The sequence below is a fragment of the Pinus tabuliformis genome, chromosome 7 (assembly GCF_031772625.1).
Source record: "Pinus tabuliformis cultivar Carrire ecotype Pingquan chromosome 7, CPIR1, whole genome shotgun sequence".
NCBI classification, from domain to species: Eukaryota; Viridiplantae; Streptophyta; class Pinopsida; order Pinales; family Pinaceae; genus Pinus; species Pinus tabuliformis.
Genome location: NC_142293.1, coordinates 1,636,905,532 through 1,636,915,793, shown reverse-complemented (window position 1 = coordinate 1,636,915,793; position 10,262 = coordinate 1,636,905,532). Strand labels below are relative to the sequence as shown.

At 47.6% G+C, this 10,262-nt stretch overlaps 1 pseudogene; it reads right to left on the bottom strand.

Annotated features, from left to right (window-relative positions):
* Positions 1 to 3,320: 3,320 nt before the first annotated feature.
* On the bottom strand, positions 3,321 to 4,838 carry LOC149254627 (25S ribosomal RNA; annotated as a pseudogene).
* Positions 4,839 to 10,262: the final 5,424 nt, after the last annotated feature.

The window sequence follows — 10,262 nt, the reverse complement described above, 5'->3', positions numbered from 1 at the left end:
TCTTGACCAACCAAGCCTTTTTCTTGATGTGAGGTTGCAGGCTTGATGTACACCAAGTTTATTGCACCTGGGGTGATTTCCATCGCGACGAGACATGGAAACCCCAAATTTCCCGCTCTTGGGATGCTTTCGACAAGGCGAGACATGGAATCCCCGGGTTCCCCAAAATTTGGCGACTTTTGTCGAGGAGGGACTGGGAGACCCCATGTCACACTCCTATCCTAGTGGTAGTATTTCAACCACGCATAAGCGGGTGCGACACTTCCGTACTTTTTCCTTTTACAAATACTTGAGTACACGGTCTGCACGTACTTCAACACTCAGTCAATTTTCCAATAAGTGTTCTTAACAATGCAATGAAAATAACTTACCACAAATTTATCTTCTTCAATTATTCTTTCAACCTATCATGTCGTGTGGTCGTGCTGCACTGCCCGCAACCTGCATGACACAACTCCACACCTGAACTGCGAACCTGTCCGCCCGACTTTCCCTTCCGCGGTGCCCAAACTCTGCTTGTCGGTGCAGTCCATAGTGAGGGCACATGGCCTACATGTAGTGTGGCCTGCTTGCCCAGACAGTAACCGCCCCACTCTGCCTGTCCACGCTACCAAGCCTGACCTACCCTCTGTAATCCGCCCACTGGTGCAACCCTCTTACCTGCGTCCTTCTCTTCCTTCTGTTTTCACCCAACTCCTTACTTCACACTTGTTCTGCGATGTGGAAGTCTTATTTTGATGTCCCTTCATCGAACGCCATCCTCCTTACTTATACGCATCCTTTCACCCAAGGGTCGTGTCTCTCGAGGTTAACAAGGGTCGGCTCCATCAACATGCATGCCTGGATGACCTGCCACATAACCTTGACACACCCCATTCCAACGAACTGCCACATACCTTTGTGTGCACTGTCGCACCCATGGGTCGGCTCCAACACCTCGCCGATTACACCCATTGCCACACATTGCACACTTGTCCATGTCCTAACTTGTTCGCACATGGTCACCTCTTTCATCTGGGCATGCAACAAGGGTCGCCTACACACCTTCCATCGGTGACTCGCCCATCGTGCAAGTATCAAGGGGTGTGCACCATGCCCAACACTGTGCGAGCGATATGGTAACCCCGCGTGTCACGCCCCCAGGCCTACAATAGTCTTTCAGCCGTACTTGGCAAGGTGCGGCGCCACCGAACACTTTCTTTTCACCAATACTTATGTTCATGGACTACGCCTAACCATTAGTCTACTTAGTTTGTTTTTCACAACCAATTATTATTATGTTTCCTTTATACCATTGAACACCCATACACATTCATTATCATCAGCAATTATACATGAAGAACACAAGTGCACAATGTAAAGGGAGGGGAAAGTCCCGGAATAATGAGTCTGCCAGAATACAATATATTATTCAACTCTACAATGTTTACGAGGCTTTACAAGTATACTTGGGAAACACCAAGTTTCATACTTAGCCAATTTTACAAATAGGCAACACCTCCGTGTGCCAACCTAGTTCCTTGCCCGAGCTGGGCGGGCGCGCCCTCACACGAGCTGCCAACCGTACTCCTCAACCAAACCTCGTTTACCGCTGCACGACGGGCGGGTGACCTATTCGAGTCACCCGAGACACCCGTGTCACACCGAACGGCAGGTGGCTTCCTTACCCGTGCCCTCACCCGATAACTGAAACCTGTGCGTATCATGTGTGCTTGCCCAAGAGCGGGCACATATATGCCCGCGCCTCTTTTGCGACCTGCTCCACTACTTCGCACTTTTTTCTTGATCATCGAATGCTCATGTTAAAATGTCCATATTTGAATGAATGCCAAATGCTCCAATGCCTTGCCATATTTATACGAGCGGTTGGGTGAGTTGCTGCCCAGGTTGACTCTACCACCGCGTGCCAAAACGCCCTTACACGTCGTGAACTTGCCATCCGATTGTTGGTCGGAAAACAATCCTTCGTTCAAGTTGCCCCAACATGTAAGTCGGCCCATGGGTTATGTCAAATGCTCTCACGCTATAAACCAACCATCATTCCACCTTTAATGCGCATTATAATTATGTCCCTTCGCACATTTTGGTTGTAGAGTTCGCACTTCACACCGACGGGGAGAAACCGAACCGCAGGTCCTTACAGCGCGTTTCCCAAACTTAGGTAGCAATTTTTGTTGTGATTCGAAATGGAAACCCCGTGTGTGTCCATTGACTTGGGTAGCAGTTTTCATCGCGCCGCAAAATGGACACCCCAAGTTCCCCAGACTTTGGCGGCTCTTCGTGGCCCCACGACATGGAAATCCGAAGTTCCACAGACTCTCGGGTGATTCAGGGTGTGCCGCGACATGGAAATAGCGAGTTCCCCAGACTTGGGTAGCGCTTTCGAAACACCCCAAGTTCCCGAGACTTGCGAGCTAGTTTGCATCGTCATGGAAACCCCAAGTTCCTTACGTTGAGGCATTGTTGAAAACCCCACATTTCCATCGTGCCGTAAAATGCGGAAACTCGTGGTTCCATCAAGGGCGGGACATGGAAACCCCAAGTTTCCCAGGCTTGGGTGCCAAGGCACGACATGGAAACCCCGAGTCTCCACAGGCTTGGGCGCTACCGGCTTTGGTCATGGCGCGACATGGAAACCCCATGTTTCCCAAGGCCTTGGCACCAAGGCGTGACTTGGAAACCCCTAGTTTTTGCAGGCTTGGGCGTCGCTGGTTTCGGTCGTGGTGCGACATGGAAACCCCAAGTTTCCCCGGGCTTGGGCGCCGGGGTGCGACTTGGAAACCCCAAGTTTCAGTAGGCTTGGGCATCCCCGGTTTTGGTCGGGGTGCAACAAGGAAACCCCAAGTTTCCCCAGGCTTGGGCGCCGGGTCGCGACTTGTAAAACCCAAAATTTTTTGCGCCAAGCGGAAACCCCAAATTTTAGGCACGACATGGAAACCCCAACGCCGAGTGGAACCCCCAAATTTAGGCACTGGGTGGAAACCCCAAATTTTGGGTGCCGGGTGGAAACCCCAAATTTTTGGCGCGACATGGAAGCCCCAAATTTTAGGCATCGGGTGGAAACCCCAAATTTTTGGCGCTGGGGCGCGGCATGGAAACCCCAAATTTTGGGCGTCGAGGTGAGACATGGAAACCCCCAAATTTTGGGCGTTAGGACACGACATGGAAACCCCAGTTTTCCCAGGCTTCGGTACCTTTTCAGTCGCAATGTGGAAACCCCAAATTTCCCGCCCCCAAGCAATAAAAAATTGTCATCTGGAGGAAGAGGCAGTGGCGTGAGAGGGTTGCCCAGATTTTTTTTGTGACAAGAGCGAAGCTCTGAATCAAGGCAAACAAGGGCTGAATCTCAGTGGATCATGGCAGTAAGGCCACTTTGCCACTTACAATACCCCGTCGTGTATTTAAGTCGTCTGCAAAGGATTCTTCTCAACGACTGTTTGGAATTGAACTTCAAAGCTGCCCCGACCGAGATGCTTCATGGTAGCAGTTTGCAAATGACACGGGCCCCTGGGGGCGACAAAGCGACGCCCCTATTGCAGGTCGAGATACAGTTGAAGAGTGACATGCACCACTTCTAGCGTGGATTTTGACTTAGAGGCGTTCAATCATAATCTGACACATGGTAGCTTTGCACCATTGGTTTTTCAACCAAGCGCGATGACCAATTGTGTGAATCAATAGTTCCTCTTGTACCAAGTTGAATTACTATTGCGGTGTGGTTCATTAGTAGGGTAAAACTAACCTGTCTCATGACGGTCTAAACCCAGCTCACGTTCCCTATTGGTGGGTGAAATATCCAACACTTGGTGAATTCTACTTCACAATGATCAGAAGAGCTGACATCGAAAGATCAAAAAGCAACGTCGCTATGAACGCTTGGTTGCCACAAGCCAATTACCCCTGTGGTAACTTTTCTGACACCTCTAGCTTCAAATTCCGAAAATATAAAGGATCGATAGCCCACGCTTTCACAGTTTTTATTCGTACTGAAAATAAAAATCAAATGAGCTTTTACCCTTTTGTTCCACATGAGATTTCTGTTCTCATTGAGCTCATCTTAGGACATGTGTTATCTTTTAACAGATGTGCCGCCCCAGCCAAACTCCCCACTTGACAATGTCTTCCGCCCGGATCGACCCACTGAAACGTGCCTTAAGGCCAAAAACAGGGGCAGTGCCCCATCTCCGCCCAACAGAATAAGTAAAATAACATTAAAAGTAGTGGTATTTCACTTGCGCCGAAAACAACTCCCACTTATTCTACACCTCTCAAGTCATTTCACAAAGTCAGACTAGAGTCAAGCTCAACAGGGTCTTCCTTCCCCACTGATTCTGCCAAGCCCATTCCCTTGGCTGTGGTTTTGCTAGATAGTAGATAGGGACAGTGGGATTATCGTTAATCCATTCATGCATGTCACTAATTAGATGACGAGGCATTTGGCTACCTTAAGAGAGTCATAGTTACTCCCACCGTTTACCTGCACTTGGTTGAATTTCTTCACTTTGACATTCAGAGCACTGGGCAGAAACCACATTGTGTTAGAATCTGCAGGGACCATCACAATGCTTTTTTTTAATTAAACAGTTAGATTCCCCTTGTCCATACCAGTTCTGAGTCGACTGTTCGATGCCTAGGGAAAAGCCCCCGGTAGGGGGCATTCTACGCTCGTAGCCCAATCGGCACATGATTGCCCACCCTCGCCGCGAGAGCAGCTCGGGCAGACTGGCGACAACCCACGATATGAGGGCGCAGACCGCTAGGCCCAGCCCTCAGAGCCAATCCTTTTCCTAAAGTTATGGATCCATTTTTCCGACTTCCCTTACCTACATTGTTCTATTGACTAGAGGTTGTTCACCTTGGAGACCAGATGTGGTTATGAGTACGACCGGGCATGAAGGGTACTCAGTCCTCCAGATTTTCAAGGGCCGCTGAGGGTGCACTAGACACCTCAAGACGTGCGGTTCTCTTCCAACTACTGGACCCTATCTCTAGGTGAACCGATTCCAGGGTGGGCAAGTTGTTAAAAAGAAAATATAACTCTTCCCGGGCCCCCCGACGACGTCTCCGGATTTCCTAACGTTGTCGCCCGCCGCCATGTCCTGGTTCGGGAATATTAACCCATTTCCCTTTCGATGCTCATGCAGAGTCCACCCTTGATAAAAGAAAATATCTAAACAGGAGGAGGGATCGAGCAACTCTGCACCCCACGCACCCTACGTAAAGGCAACCTAGGAGATTTCCCACAGCTTTATCGACTAGACGATGAACAATTTTCCCCTACGGCCACCTCCACGAAAAGGAGGGAGGTCGAAGTGTTCCACCTCGAAATCCTTCTTCCAGATAGCCCCCACCATGGATGTAGCAAGCCTCCTCCCCGTTGGACCATGAGGACATACACAATTGAAACAACAAGTGCCCCCCAACCCTCCCCTCCCTGCAGAGAGGCCACCTAGGAGTCCACCCGGATAATAGCAACGATGGACCTCGATCACATGATTTCTTGCAATAGCTTCAATGCAAAGGAAATGGAAGGAAACAAAACAACAAGACCAATCGAGACCACAACCTCTCTTAGAAATGTGCCCCCCCGACCCTCCATGCCACGCATTGAGGCCACCTAGGAGTCCACCCGCACAGCAACAATAGTGGACCTCGATCACTTGACCACCTGCAGAAACCATGATGCAAAGGCAAAGGAAGGAAATAAATGCAAATAAAGAGGTTCGCTACACAATACAAGAACATATCCAAATAGGAGGAGGGATCGGGTAGCTCCGCACCCCCGCACCCTACGTAAAGGCAACCCAGGAGATTTCCCACAACTTTACCGATTGGACGATGAATATACGACCACCTCCACACAAAGGAGGGAGGTCAAAGCATTCCACCTCAAAATCCTTCTTCCAGATAGCCCCCACCATTGACATAGCAAGCCTCCTCCCCATTGGACCAAGAGTGCATACACAATTGAAACAACAAATGCCCGTAAACGTTGTGACTTAACATTTCCAACCGCAAAATCCTGCCACGCACACAAGATGCAAGGGAAAATCCAACCCCTCAATCAAACATATGGGCCAACACATCTATCAAACCTCAAAGCCAACACAACCACGAACGATGTGCACTTTGAAAGGAATGCCAACCCTTGACTTTATAATAAGGAGAACATCGCCTCACATTGCTCGATGGAAAAAGCAAGAAAGATGGAGGGTAGGTGGTTTACAACCAAAACCCTTCCACGTCCCTCTTAAATGTATGCATCTCAACTGATAATGCCAACATGGAAAGAGTACAAGTACAAGACACTGGCACCATAAATAGCTGAACAATGAAGAGGCTAGCCATCACAAGGAGCCACGCCACAACAACCCATACAAATCCCAAAACTTGGAGCAGAAGGGGAATCAACCACCCTACAAATGATCCAAGGCCATTCTTGAGGCAAACTTGAAAAGCCAACTCAATTACCAACCAACCTTTCACACGAAAAGCAAAACCCTCCGCACCAAATAGGGAGGAGATGAATAATATAATGAGGAGCCAATTTCAATGGAGCCACACATGGCTGCCCAACCAAATCAAAATTTTCTATTCGCAACAACCGAGGGGCACGATAGTGACATAGGCACTATGGAGTTTTGGGGCTTCCATCTGGGACCGCAACAATGAAGGCTCAAAGGAGCGCCGAGCAAACTTTCAACATTCTTATCGTTGGGATGGGAAAGAGGGATAGGGATGAGCATTACCCACATTACCACTCATGCGCTATCGAGTGGGGATGGAGAGAAGACGAAAATCTGCCGCCCTACAAATGACCCAAGACCATCGGTCGGGCAAACCCGACAAAGCAACTCGATTACCAACCCACCTTTCACACGAAAAGAAAACCTGTCACTGGTATCTTCTAGAGGGGCACGAGGGGCCTAAGACGAGCCAAGGAGCCACACCACAACAACCCATACAGCTCCAAGAACTTAGAGAGGAAAAGGGGAATTGTTCACATATGCCTCCCAGGACGAGCATGGCCAACATTACCGTTCATGTGCTACCGAGTGGGGATGGAGAGAAGATGAAAATCGTACACCCTACAAATGGCCCAAGGCCATCATTCAGGCAAACCAGAAAACACAACTTGATTACCAACCCACCTTTCAGACGGAAAGAAAACCTGTCACTGGTATCATCTAGAGGGGCACAAGGGGACCAAGACGAGCCAGGGAGCCAAACCACAACAGCCCCTACAGCTCCAAGAACTTAGAGAGAAATTGTCCACATATGCCTCCCGGGATGAGCATGGCCAACATTACCGCTCATGCGCTACCGAGTGGGGATGGAGAGAAGATGAAAATCAGCCACCCTACAAACAACCCAAGGCCATCGTTCAGGCAAACCAGAAAACACAACTCAATTACCAACCCACCTTTCACACAGAAATAAAACTTGTCACTGGTATCATCTGGAGGGGCACGAGGGGACCAGGACGAACCAAGGATCCACCCCACAATAGCCCATACAACTCCAAGAACTTAGAGAGCAGAAGGGGAAATGTTCACATATGCCTCCCAGGACGAGCATGGCCAACATTACCACTCATGTGCTACCAAGTGGGGATGGAGAGAAGATGAAAATCAGCCACCCTACAAATGACCCAAGGCCATTGTTCAGGCAAACCCGAAAACACAACTCGATTACCAACCCACCTTTCACATGAAAGAAAACCTGTCGCTGGTATCATCTGGAGGGGCACGAGGGGACCAGGACGAGCCAGGGAGCCACACCACAACAGCCCATACAGCTCCAAGAACTTGGAGAGTGGAAGGGGAATTGTTCACATATGCCTCCCAGGATGAGCATGGCCAACATTACTGCTCATGCACTACCGAGTGGGGATGGAGAGAAGATGAAAATCAGCCGCCCTACAAACTTTAGGTTTTAACCCTGTACAGAAATTACCTGCATACGAATTCTTAAACAAAGAAAATAAACAATGCGAGAGCATAACCCATAAAACACATATGCACAGAGATTTTTCCCTGGATCCCAAAACCGGGACTACCAGCTTGATTTTTCATTATGTTCCTTTCAATGTTACAATACATATTTATACATGCCGAAGCATCCAATACCATGGACCGAAAACCATCATGTCCAATACCATGGACCGAAAAACATCGCGTCCAAAAAACATGTGCGAAAATCATGCACAAAACCATAGGTGGGTCCGCCGAACCTAACATATGGTCCAAAAACCCCTATGTGTAAGTGGGGTTACGGGTGCTCTTCAAACCCCCTATTAACTACGTGGAAAGAATATAACACAACCCAACAATCTCCCACTTGTTGTTTTCTTTCCACAGGAGAGCTTAGTCATTTTTTCAGCCCTGAGATTCCCATTGCTTCTCTACACCAAGAGAACTTCTTAGAGCTCACAGATTTTGTCAATGCATCTGTAGTATTCTTCAAAGTGTCCACCTTTACCAGCAACACCTTTCTGTCTTCTATCATATCCCTCACAAAGTGATACTGAACATCAATGTGCTTTGTCTTTGAATGATAAGCAGGGTTCATTGCCAAGAAAATTTCACTTTGGCTGTCACAGTCTATTCTTATAGCTCCCTGTACTAACCCCATACTTGAACACAATCTCTGCAACCAAACTGCTTCCTTGATTGCATGAGTGGCTACCATGTATTCTGCCTCTGTAGTTGATAGTGCCACTACAGATTGTTTCTTACTCATCCAACTGACTGCACCTCCAAATAGGTTAAACACATCCCCACTTGTAGATATTCTCTGATCCAGATCTCCAGCCCAGTCTGCATCAACAAAGCCATGAATATCCAACACTCTGTCCAATCCTGGTCTTCCTTGGTAGCACAAACCATAATCACTAGTGCCACGCAAATACCTGAAAACCCACTTCACTGTTGTCCAGTGCTCCTTCCCAGGTTTTGACATAAACCTGCTCAATACTCCCACTGCATATGCAATGTCTGGTCTAGTACAGACCATTGCATACATCAGGCTACCCACTGCACTTGCATATGGAACACGAGACATGTCCTCTTCCTCTTCTTGTGTCTTGGGACACTGTTCAACAGATAACCTCACACCTACAGGAATAGGAACCTTCACCGGTTTACTATCCCGCATATTAAACCTCTGCAGTATTGTCTCGACATACTTCCTCTGGTTTAACTAGAGCTTCCTCTTTGACCGATCTCTTTTAATTTCCAGGCCCAAAATATATTTTGCAGCACCAAGATCTTTCATGTCGAATTTGGAGGACAATTGGGTATTCAAATCCTGGATAATTTCTTTGTCATTTCCAACCAGCAACATATCATCCACATACAAGACCAGATAAATAACACGGTCACCAATTAATTTAAAATACACACAATGATTTGCTTTGCTTCTGGTGAAGCCAAGTCCCCGTATAAATGTATCAAATTTCTGATACCACATCCTTGGTGACTGTTTTAACCCATACAGAGACTTCTTTAACTTGCATACCAGTTCTTTCTTACCCTTCACCGCAAAGCCTTCAAGTTGCTTCATGTAGATTTCCTCTTCCAAATCCTCGTGAAGAAATGCTATCTTCACATCCCTCTGTTCTACCTCAAAATCAAAAGTAGCAGCAATAGATAAAAGTAATCTAATAGAAGTTACCTTGGCAACAGGAGAAAAAATATCACCAAAATCAATTCCCGGCACATGGGAATAACCTTTTGCTACCAGCCGAGCTTTGTATTTCTCCACCTTTCCTTCTGCATTTGTCTTCTTCTTGAACACCCATTTGCTGCCAATGGGTTTCCTTCAAGCCGGAAACTCCACCAGATCCCAAGCCTCATTTTTGTGCAAAGATGCCATTTCATCGACCATGGCCTCTTTCCAGAGTTTTCCATCCTCTGAATCCACTGCTTCCTTCACAGTTCGGGATCATTATCAGTAACAGACAAAGAAAAATTTAAACTGAAAGAAGATGGACTATATCTTTCTGGCTGCCTTCTTTCTCGAACTGATCTTCTCATAGCCGGAGTTTGTGGCTCTTCATCTTCTGATTCCTCCTCTGCTGCAGAGTCTGATTCTTCCTCCTTTGGCTCAAACTCTATCTTCTCAGGTTCCTTTGGTTGGACTTAATGTTGAATAACATTTACCTCTTTGAACAACACATCTCGGCTGTACACAACCTTCCGTGTGACTGGGTTCCAAAGCTTATAACCCTTTAAACCATCCTTATATCCAATAAAGATGCA